Below are 12378 nucleotides of genomic sequence, written 5' to 3'. Positions count from 1 at the left end.
GAGAGGGAGGGCTGGCGACTCAGTCTATGACCCTAGACACCCACATTCAGCGTGGATCTTCCCTTACCCGCAGACACACCCAGAGCTGAGTCTTCTTGGTGATTTTAAATTTAGTTCAGTTGACACAAACCTTAGTCCATCACACAAAGCTTAGAGCTCAGACGCACACTCGTCTGCCCTGAGTGGTTCCCACACTGTCCTTCTCTTAAGCACTGGAGCCATCAGAAGTTTAGGGGGTGGTTATACAAGGCATAGCTTCTGAAACTAGAAATCAAGCGGAATCAATTACAGAAGCCCGTGGACAGATGTGTCCCTGCACCAAGGCAGACGGAGTCCATGTGGATCAAATCTCAAAATTATTTTGGCGGTGTCGTGGCATGACCATGACATGTCAGGTGACAGGTGACCCCCCAGGGCATGCTGGTGTTCACACCTAAGAGGCTTTCTTACTTCCTCTCGGGAAGCCTGAAGATGCTCCAAGGTAAGAGCCACAGGTGACTGCTCATGCCTGTATCCCCAGCACTTACATGACTGAGGCAGGAGGATTGCTACAAGTTTGATTGTCAACTTTGGGCTATAAAATGAGACCCATTTTCAAAATAAATTGTTCAAAGCAACTTAGAAACTATAGGTTTTTTTTTTCCCCCAGCAGCCTCAGGGTCCTTCCCTGGCCTGTGACCACAGCACAGTCAAGAGCAACAGCAGGCTTAAGGCTGGCAGCGAAGTCGCGGGGAATACTGGGGAGAGTCTAGATGGCTTCCAAAGCATCCTTACCCCTTATAGCCCATGCACACCCCTGCCAGACTCTCCTCCATCCCCTACCTCAGCCCTGCTTCCTCCGTCACTGCCCTCTGAGCCACCTGCTCTGTCTGGATTTTCTGGCTTCAGCCTGCCCTGGTTCATCCAGCCTTCACCTTCACATAGCATCAACTTTTTTAAAGCATGGACCAGATCCTGCTTAAAACTCCCAAGGGAGTTGCAGCCCGGAGACTGAAATGGTACCTCAGACTCTTCCTAGTGGCTCGAATAACCAAGATGGCCTCCCCTGTCTGAAAGCACCAACGCTGAGGACGCCACGGCCTTCACCCCTCAAATCACATGTGACCCCAGTCACCAGCCAAAGCTCTGATGTCACAGTTACTGCTGGAGAAGTGTCTCCCAAGAGGACTTGGATGTCTCAGCATCAGCATCAGCATCAGCATCCAGCTCCTCCTTCGTCCCCATTTTGTCCCCGCCCCCACCTCTTTCTCCATACTTCTTATCACTATTGAAGTGGATTCCTAAGGGTTCTTTGGAGAGTAGAGTCGTGTTGGATGGTGTTTTTCTGGGGCAAAGACATGATGGAGTGTTTTCCTGAAGTAGACAAGGGTGAAAGACTAAGGCAGACTCATGAAGGAATATTTTGCTGAAGCAGACATAGGAGAAAGGATGTTCTGCTAAAGCAAGCCCGTGAAAGGACATGTGATGAAGGATTCTTTGCTAAACACACTCACACACTTGCCACTTTTGCAGACTCAGGCTGACTAGCAGAGTGATGTCAGCTGAGACAGATGCACATGCTGAGGCAAGACACATGAAGGACACATGATGTTTGGAGGATATAAGCAGGACTCAATGAATAGAATCAGAGACAGAGCTTAGCTTGCTTATAGAGCTGACTGTGCAACGCTCATGGGTCTCACGTCTTTGCTGATTTTCGCTTCCCTGAGAGAGGCACAGCTGAGAACTCCAGGCCTTGCTCCTGGTCCCTCTTGCTGACTCAAGTCGAGGCTGAGGCCTGGCTGTCTCTGCTAGGTAGTGCAAATGCTGCTGACTTGTGTTTGCTAGCCTGACTCTACCGAACTGAACGGCTGGTGTACCCGTGAAGTGTTTGCGAGTGGGTCAAGCTGCCGCTGCTGACCTGTGAACTGAACGGCCGATTTCCAGACAGCACAGACAGGAGTTGCTCCAAAGAACCTTTCTAAACAGGTCCATTTCCCACATATCCTTTCTTTCCCACTACCTCTGGTGGGTGGTGGGCTATAAGGGAGGTTAAAGCGTTTAAGGACCATAATTCAAAATAAGGTTTGAAATAATTAAAGTTACACACTATCCACAGGAAACCTGAGCTCCCCAGTGCAGCAGACCCTGGCTGTGCTGTGGTCAGTAGGAGTCGTGGAAAGTAGACCTAACTATGTCCCACTCAGAGGGGGGAACATTTTGGAACCTCTCCAATTGTTCCAAGTTACAAGCACAGTGGCGGAGCAGGGCAGGGCGCACTTGGGGCATCAGAAGTCGGTGTATGCTTTTCCCTTGGTTTCCATAACAAGAAACTGTAGGGCTGTCTCCCATCTACTTGATGGCTTCCCTGACTTTTCCACGTCACTTCTCTTCTGACAAACAAAGATGGCTGTTGCTACCCTCTCTGCAGTGTCTCACGTGCTTAGAACAGTTCAGAGTAGGCGTGGACGAATGAATGTGGAAAGAATTTACCTTCGGGCCCTCAGGATGGCTGCGTAACTTCATGGTGCTGCTGGGCAGCCTTGTGCATGGGGAAACAGGGCATGCTGGGAAGCAGGTGGAGCATAAGGTGGGGGTGGGGAAGCCCTGGCTTCCCTCTAGCACTGTGAGGTCCCAGGGAGGGAGAACTGGGGGACAGGTCTGAGATGACTCACGAGAGATATAGGGACCGTTTCATCTCAGCTTTATTTTCAGAAGGACTAGGGTTTGGATTCTCTCTTGCCCTTGAGTTCACATACACATACTTCTGCGGGCAGTGTGATGCTAGGAGCGGAAGCCAAGGTCTCACCCGTGCTTCGTGAGCTAACCTGTGAGGCATTTACACTTTCTAGGCAGCACCACTGATCTGGTGCAGTTTGTCTTGGTCTCCACTGTTTAGCCTGTTAGAAGGCTCTCTGTCTCTTAGAAGGAAGGCTGGGACAGATCTCAGAGCCTTCCAAGTCCCTTTGCCAAACAGGGGTTCCTGGTCCCCAAAAGGTGCTGTGGTTCTGCTTACTGGGCCTGCGGACTCTCAGAGCCAGCAAACAGAAGGAAGTGGAGTCAGGCAGAAGTCCCTTCATAGAACCACACCCCCGACTACTGATCAGGGGCCTGAGGCTGGTCTGGTCAGGGAACTCCAGGTCTGCAGTAGAGTCTTTTTCCTGAGCAGTGACTGCCCCCATGAGGGTGAAGGTAGAAGCTGTGTGCAGAAAAGCTGATGGGAGAGGCGGTGCCGTTAACTGAGCAAGAAAGGGGAGGTTTCTGGGCGGCAAGGAAACCTGGAGTTCTGTTTAAGACCCATCAGGATGTTTGGCCCAGGGACTTCTGGGGAGATTAAGTAGGCGTAGCCAGGCTGCCTGTTTGAGGGTGGTCTATGGGGAATGTGGGAGGAGGCGGGGTCAGGAGGGAGTGTCAGGACCCTCCAGAAAAACTCGGTGTAGGGAACGACCACCCAGGAATGGCAGAAATCAGGAAGACACTTGCAGACAGCAGGCTGCCAAGAAACATAAGCCTTGCGGGCTGTTGTCCCCAGGAAAGGGTAACCCTGCTCAGGACTGTATACCTGTTCCGTGGAACAGGGACCTGAGCCAGGCCCCAGGGTAGACAGCAACACTACTTGATGCTGCCACTAGGGGTCCTTCTTGAGCTGCCCCTGCTCCCAGCTGCCCATCCTGCACAGTTAGAGCTGTGCTTCTCCCAGCCTGAGCTTGAAAAGGCTAGCGGCCAATGTTGGATCGCATGTGATCACCTTGCCACACTCTGGGAAACCAAGAGCTTTAAAAATGGTCCAGTCACCTGGTCCATCTAAGTAGCAGGGCTGTCACTGAAACATCTGAACATGCCCTGACCTGACATGACCATAAGACTGACAGCGCTTGATTTCCCTTTTCAAAAGCCACCACAGAGGTAAACAGACAACTTCGTAGAAGCACAGTGGTTTCTCTGATGTGACATCAATTTCACAAACATCCCGCAATTGTCTAAGCAGAACTGTGACTCTCTTTGCACTGTCCCCGGACCAAGAGAAGCTGTAAGATTGCAAATCAAAGACCTTCATCATGGGGCTGGGGTATATGTAACCAGAGCTCAGAAGTTTAAGGCCCTGGCATCGTGGCAAGACCCCTACCTCCTCCCAAAAAAAGATATTCCAAGTGACAATGAACTGAACACCCCCAGCTACAAGTGAGCATCACAACTTCGTGGCCCAGCACACCACAGTGAACCGCTGTTTCCTCTCATGATCAAAGGGCCGATGGAAGCTATTCACTTTCCACTGTGCAACATGGAGAGCAAAATCGAGGACCACTGCTCATTCAGGAGAAAAGCCCAAATTCATAACTCAAAGCATTTTTTTTTTACTGGATGCATGTCATTTTAACATCCTATGACAAACTATTGGAAGTCGGGGACAGCCTGAAATGACATCCTAGTCAGCAGTGGGCACATCAGCCTGCTTGGCGACAGCCATGTCAATCCCCGGGGCTGTTGGAAATCTTGTAGCTAACTCAGCACTGAAGAACCAGTGAAACGTGGGTGTGGGAAGGCAGGAGCTGGAGCCTCGGGTCCAGGTGCTATCTTCTCTGTGGTGGACGTCCTGCACAGGTAACAGAATGGCTTAGAGCTAAGCATAATGTATACACAGACAGACAGACACACATAAACACTCTCACTCTGTGTGTGTGTGTGTGTGTGTGTGTGTGTGTGTGTGTGTGTGTGTGTGTAGGTAAGTCGGTAGGTAGGTAGGTAGGTAGGTAGGTAGGTAGGTAGGTAGGTAGGTACAGATAAAACTGGGACATCCTAAATCAGATCTTCTGTGACATCATCCTATAGTTTCCAAAAATACCACCACTGAGGACATGGGTAAGGCCCCTGTGCACTGGCCTCACAACTGTGCATGGACCTAAGGTCTCAGTCAAGGTTTCAGCTGCTGAAGTGTAGGTAAGGCTTCAGCCAATCAGAAACAAGGCCCAGAGAAAGGCTGAGGCGAGAGTGGAAGACCACACTTGTGCTCACAGGAACCAGGCTGAGACACAGGACCTCACGTAGGAAAGGGCCCAAGAGCTCAGAAGGGTCCAGGAGAGAGACATCTGCTGAGGGGCCTGTTCCTACTTTACTGGAGCATGGTGGGAATATTAGAGTCCCTCACTTCTGAGGCAGTCTGGCCCCAGTCCCAGCCAGGCCTTTGGGCATGCAGCTTCAGCCCAGAGCCTTGGTCCCTTGGACTGTCCGAGGGGCCTGGCTTGGCGCTTGTGGCCTTGGGGGTTAACTGCAGGCAGGCTGCATGATGGCTGTGCCTGGTGTGTGGTGGATGTTCAGGAAATGGAGTTTCCTTCCCCTTGGCTCGGAAAGGAGAATCACACTGAAGGAGTGAGGTCTGCAGTCTCAGGGGGCCATCCCCCATCCTTTCCCAGAGCCTTTCCCTTTATGGGGAACAAATTCAGAAAGATGGCTGGTACTTGGAAGCATCCACAGTGGTGCCCCCCATAGGAGGTGCTTCACAGGACAGCTGAGCTCTTAATAGCATTCATTATCATTATCATTATTATTATTATTATTATTAATCATTCATTATTATTACTACATTTATTCATTTTGTACATATCTGTGGTGGTACATGTGTAGAGGTCAGAGGACTACTTATGGAAATCGGTTCTCTGATCCCACCACGTAGGACCCAGGAGTTGAACTCAAGCCCTCAGACTTAGTGGCAAGCGCCTTTACCCACTGAGCCATCTCATCAGCCCCACAGTGGATTTACTTCTAAATAAACCTCCCAAGGCTAGGTGCAGTTCAGCATTTGTGGGTTTGGGATTCTATCCCCAGAACCACAATGTGGCTGAGGAGGAGAAAGAAGGCCCGTTCTGCAGCCCACTAGGCATAGGGCCCAACCAAGAGTTGACCTGGGAACATGGCACACTGACTAACCCCTGCCAACTCTACCCTGTCTGTGCCTCCGGTTCCTCTTCCGCAGCCAGGACAAACAAGCCCAGGTTTACTGTGAAGGTTTAAAGATGATGAACGGATTCTGCATTATACACAGCACCATCACTTGCTGTTATCATTACTGACCCAGGTCACCAAGGGACACATCTCCCCTGTGTTGTCATCCGTGGATGGGGAGTAGTGTCTCAGTGGATCGAAGACGGAACAGTTAAAGCAACGCTCAGAAAATGAGGCACGGCTTCAAGTCCTGAGCTCGTGGTCATTCGTCCTCACAGTGCTGCACAGAGCCCACTAGTCTGATCCTCTTTGCAAATGGGGACAATGAGGAACAGAAAGACTGAACGACGAACATGCTCCTATGGGGCTGGAGCCGAGGAGCAACTGCCTCTTGGTATGGACTTGTGCCCAGTGGTTCTCCATAGTCTCCACCACTCTCTGTAGCACCCAACACAGTTGTTCTTCCTGCAATAGAGACAGTTCTTAGCACTCATGCCTCTCTCAAAACTGTAAAAAAAAAAAAAAAAAAAAAACAAGGGCCACGGGCTTTACAGTACAGACATGAGGAATATCCGTGGGCAATGTGGCCTACCAATCTCGATCCTATGTGAGTTACCTATCTGAAGATGGTAATGGATGCATAGTGCTCATATATCTAGAAGTGCCCTGCAACCACAGCCTAGGGAGTCTCTGGATATATGAGCAGTATGAGCAGTATGCATCCATTACTTCCTGTTGTCCCTACCTGCACAGCAGTGGCCCTAGGAGGGTAGATACTTGTAATCTCGGGGCTAGGGTTTCCAGCCTCAGTCCCTTGAGGGCCTGTCTAGGTTGTATATGTGCATGGGGAGGGGAGGTTCATCCTTCCATGTCCTCCCCATACATCCTTCCGCATGCATACGTCCCTCCTGAGAAAGTCCCAGGGTCAAAGTGGGCTCTACAAGCCCCCCGAGTTTCCTGAAGCAGAGCAGATAATGTAACGAAGATGACCAGATGCTTGTGGGTGATAGTGACGATGAGAGCCCCAGGCAGCTGGACTTCCCATAAGCTGCCCAAAGTGCTCTAAGATACACTAATCCACGGACACCCCCATGTTCCTCCCCCACAGGTGGGGATCCCCTTTCTAAGGAGGCGGGGCTCTCAATCTGTCGCTTCGAAGAACCCATGAAAATTTATCTTGGTTTTGGGTCCCCCTTTCTCTGCTTACCGATTTCTGGGACTCTAGCCTTAGAAAGTCATAAAGAGAAGAAGAAAGGAGGCAGGGAGAGGTGGAGGGAGAGAAAGGAGCAGTAAGAAGAGATGAAGCAGGGAGAGGAGAGAGAAATTTACACTCAGCTATACTGGATATACTGGGTGGGAATGTTCCCAAGTGACCATGGGGGCGCTGGCTGTGAGGAAAGGTCTGATTTGTTTGCTTAAGTCTGTTCATTCCAAAACATTCTGAAACTGGGCGTTATGACCCCCCCATCCTAGGCTCAGGCAGGGGCATGCATCACTGTACATTTGAGACCGACCAACCTTGGCTATAGAGTAAAACCTTGTTTGAAAACTAACAAAACCAACCTTTCTGACTGAGTGTGGTGTAATCCCAGCACTTAGGAAGCTGAGGCTGGAGGATTGCTCCAAAACTGAGGCCAATGCGTTCCAGGACTACAAGGGCTACAGAGTACAGAGACCGAATCTCCACAATAAAACCCTTTAATTTCCTTCTTTCTGTCACTGTCTCTGTCTCTCTCTGTGTCTCTGTCTCTTTGTCTCTCTCTGTCTCTGTCTCTATCTCTGTCTCTCTCCTCTATTATTTGATGTGTGTGTGTACTGCCTAAAACTTGCCTATGCACCACCTGTGTGCCTGGTGCCCACTGAGACCAGAAGAGGGCGGTAGATCGCTCCCTGCAGCTGGAGTTATAGACTATGACTGCCATGCGGATGCTGGGAATCAAATCCTGGTCCTCTGGAAGAGCAGTCAGCGCCCTTAACTGCCGAGCCATCCCCCCCAGCCTCCAAACTGCATCTTTAAAACCTCTGGACCATGAGTCACTCACCCATGTAGATGATCGGCTCTTTATTCTCTTGGGCTTATTTTCCTTATTTTAAACATGAGTGTAATAAGCATAGGCCATAATCTCCTAGCAGTGGAAAGACTGAGGCAGGAGAATTGTTACAAGTTCAAGGCCAACATGGGCTACATGTGCTAGTATGAGACTCTGTTTCTAGACAAACAAACCATGAATGGGCAGAGGACCATGGTGGTGCATCCTTCAGGTTGGGAAAATGAAGTATAACAAAACCCCAAAGCTCATGTAAGTCCTTCTGCAGCCTGCCCGGTCACCCCCTGCCACCTTCTACCTCTTGCCAGACTCTCTGGCCCCTCCCTTCCAGAACTCCTCACCCCTTAGTCACCTCAGCTCATTCCCAATTTTATTTCATCCCCAGATCATTGTCATGAAACTTTAATAAGAAGCTAAATAGTAGAACAAATTTTTAATTAATTTAACTTTTGTGTTGACATAGTTCAAAGTCAGCAGCAGACTTTGTGTCTCTCACACCTCCACAAACACCAGTGTGAGTCTTGAAGAAGCGAGACTGCTGAGCTGGAGTCGCTACCTGTCTGGTTCAGTGTTTGCCTAACAACACAATGCCTGCCTGCCTTTGATAACCAGTAGTTCAAAATCAACATGGTGACGTCAGCCCATGCATCATCATGTGATGCCATCTGAACTCTAGAGGTGGAAGCAGGAAGATCAGGAGTTCAAGGCCACCCTCAAGTACAGAACAAGATCAAGATCAGCCTAGATTACATGAAACCTTGTCTCAAAAAACAAAAAAACAAAAACAAAAAAAAAAATAGGGACTGAAGGAATGGTTCAGCAGTTAAGAGCACTAGCTGCTCTTGCAGAGGACCTGGGTTCAGTTCCCAGCACCCACATAGTGTCTCACAACCACCTGAAACTCTAGTTCCCGGAGATCTGATGGTCACTTCTGGCATCTGTGCACACCAGGTGTTGAACATACATAGAAGCAGAAGAATACACATACAATAAAAATAAACCATTTTTTATTATTTTTTAAATTCTTTTTTAAATTTATTTATTATTTATATCTAAGTACACTGTAGCTGTCTTCAGCTGCACCAGAGGAGGGCGTCAGATCTCATTACGGGTGGTTGTGAGCCACCATGTGGTTGCTGGGATTTGAACTCAGGACCTTAGGAAGAGCAGTCCGTGCTCTTAACCACTGAGCCATCTCTCCAGCCCAATAAACCGTTTTTAAAACTTCAATTTTATGATCATGAAATGCAGACATATGATCACAGATGTGACTGGATCAAATGCCAGAAAGGGATTTTCGATCATAGATCAGAAACAGGTAGTGAGCAGAGACCAATGCTTCAACATAGAGTGTGTTTTCTATGTGAAGGAAACTTGAGCCCCTTGGAGCAAGGAACCAGATGCATAAAGTTTGTCAAACATTCCCCAGGAGCATGTGCTACAAGTGTGATGTACCTGATGTACCTGGTACATCTGTACACACAGACACACAGACACACAGACATGGAGAGAGACTGAAAAAGAAGAGCAGACAGGCGTTAATGCTGCCTTGGTTAACAGTTTTGTACTTTTGAATTCGTTCCTCAAAAATAAAATTAAGAAGCCAAGTGGTAGTGGCACACGCCTTTAATCCCGGCACGTAGGAAGCAGAGGCAGGCAGATCTCTGAGTTCAAGGCCAGCCTGGTCTAGAGTGTGAGTTCTAGGACAGCCAGGGCTATACAGAGAAACCCTGTCTCAAAAAAAAAAAAAAAACTAAAAACAAAAAACAACAAAAAAAGCAAACCACCACCACCAACAATAATAATAGAGATGCAAACAGGTATGACCACCATGTACCCTTACCAGGAAAAAGAGGAGCGACCTTTGCAGCAGAATGGATCATACAAGTCCCTGATGCTGTTTGGGTGTGTACCCATGCAGAGGTAATACCTCACTAGCAGTAGTAAGGATATTAGGGTCATCCCCATGAAAGAGGCAAGGGAATAACTGGGTTAGCCCAGGAAGTGCCACAGGTCTGCAGCACCGCACAGCCTCCCTTAGTTAAGGACAGTAATCCTGGCTTCCTGTGCCCACGCTGATTTCAGAACTCTGACATGCCAGGGTCTAGCCATATGCTGCCTCTCCTGAGCCCCACCCTGAGCCTGATCCCTGCCAGGTTGGTGGGAGGGGGCTAGTGAACCATCTGCCATCTGCCAGCAGAGGCCCGGGTGCTGCCAGAGGTGGGGGGCTGCCACCCCCAGGCAGTGGACAGGGCCTCTCGCATCCGTTACTTGCCCCTGGGCCACGTTCTGCCCACCGCGCAGCAGTGATAGATAGTTTGTGAAACACCCCGAGCTTGCGGTTGACCAGAATTCTGAAATAATTCCATTGAGACCGGAATTCATGCAATGTTCTGTATCCTGATGTGGTAAAGAAGGTGGCCCACGGGGTGGCGGGGGGAGGCAGGGGCTGTGAAGGCCCAGGGATGGTGAGACAGACTTCAGGCCCTGCAGCAGAGGTTCTGCTGGCCCCCCTCACCCACGGGCTCCGGAAGGCCCATCTGACAGGAGCAGGGCCCTGATAAGCGCCACCTGACCATGAGGCCCCAGGCAGAGAGATTAATGCTCAAATTGTCAACAGCCTCCCACGACATACCCCATGGGGGAGCAGGGGCCAAGAGGAGACAACCCGGAAAGTACAGAAGAGATGTCAGCGAGAAATGGACAAGAGGAAGGCTCCGTCTCCCTGCCTCCTGCGCTCAGCTTGCTATGTCAACCCACACTGGCCTGGGTTGGCCTACCAGGGCAAGATGCCAAGACTTGAGGTGCAGCAAGCATCATGGCGCTCAGTCATGTTCCAAGCTGGCCCCAAGCCTGAGCAGGCCCTGGCTATGCATGCAGGAGGGTGGCTGGTAATCTGCCAAAGTCCAGGAGGCCTGGGGGCTTCTCCAGGCAGGCAGGTCAGCTCCTGAGCCTCCTCTCCTGGGCCAGGACTCCAGCCCTATCAGCTCCTGGCTGCTGTCCTGGGTGGAACTTGGGTTTCCCCTGCATGGTTCCCCCGTCCCATTCTTCAGCAGACTGGCATCATATCTGGGTTTGGCAGTCACTGGGCCATTACATTCAGGACTTGCTACAGTCCTCAGGTTCCGGCTGACTAAGGTTCCTAAGCCGTGGGGAAACCAGAAACTCAAGAGATGGGTTTTCTACGAAGCAAAATGTATTCTCTGAATGCCTTCCCTGTGCTCTGTGGTTATCTAATGCCCCCATCCCTGTCTTCTTAAGGGAAAGCCCCTCCCCCCCTTTTTTTTTCTGAAGAAATGGTGACACAAGAAATCAGTGTCGTAAGCCAGACCCGGGGTCTCTCACCCGCTCCACAGTGACTGGGTTTTGGATTTCCATCTCTATGTGCATTTGGGTTTTCACTGTGTGGTGTATTTCCAGTTTTACCTTAGAAGCTCTGCTCCGCTCTGGCAACCCAGGCCACACTGTCTTTCTCAGCCCTGACCCAGGAGCAGGGCAGTGGTCACCCTTAGAGAGGGCAGCGCCATCCTTCTAGACTGGCCCGCACCACAAGCACCTGAGTGTGTTAGCATGTCCCTGGTCCAAGTGCTGGGCCTCTGGCCTCTATGGTGGCTAGGTGGTCCCCTCGGTTGCCCTCTGTCCCATCCAAGGACAGTAGGGACTCCAAAGGTCAGGCCAGGTGCTGTCCCAAAGGGCACAGACAGGCTTGGGTGCCCGCGAGGAAGAGACACGGTCTGTCCCCATTTCCATGCGTGTCTGTTTTCTCATTAAGTTGCCTCAGGACCTTGGAGCCAGGCTGGAACCAAAGGGGAGTTCTGGGGAAAGGATCAGAACAGGAGAAAGTGTACAGGAAGCCCCTGTGCTCCAGGTTAGTGTACCAGATGCCACCGCCATCAGAACTGACTCCAGACACAGACAGTAATGTGCAAAGAATGCCTTCAGATATTAAATGTTGAACCCAAATTCATGGATTTTATTTCTTTGAAGCAGAGTTTCATTCTGTAGTCCAGAATGGCCTTGAACTCCTGCCCAGGGCTACAGGCCTACACCACTCTATATATACAGCTTTGAATTCAAGTTGATTTTTTTTTTTATTTCTTTTGTTTTGTTTTAGTTTGGCCTGATGTTTTGAGGCAGGGTCTTATGTAACCCAGGTTAGCCTCAAACTCACCAAGTAGTCAAAGATGCTCTTGAACTCTTCTTAATCCTCCTGCCTCCACTTCCCCAGCTCTAGAATTATGCATATATGCTGTCACATTCCCCCCTGATTTTAACTTGTAATAATATTAACAGAATGTCCTATAGGGAAGATTCAGCTGCTGGGAGGAACTCACTGGGAAAGAGGGAGAAGGCACACACACTCATACACACACACTCATTCACACACATACACACACACACACACACACAC

Source organism: Mus pahari, chromosome 2, assembly GCF_900095145.1.
Source record: "Mus pahari chromosome 2, PAHARI_EIJ_v1.1, whole genome shotgun sequence".
Classification (NCBI taxonomy): Eukaryota; Metazoa; Chordata; class Mammalia; order Rodentia; family Muridae; genus Mus; species Mus pahari.
The sequence above is the reverse complement of the archived record's forward strand: the minus strand, read 5'-3'. Positions refer to the sequence as shown.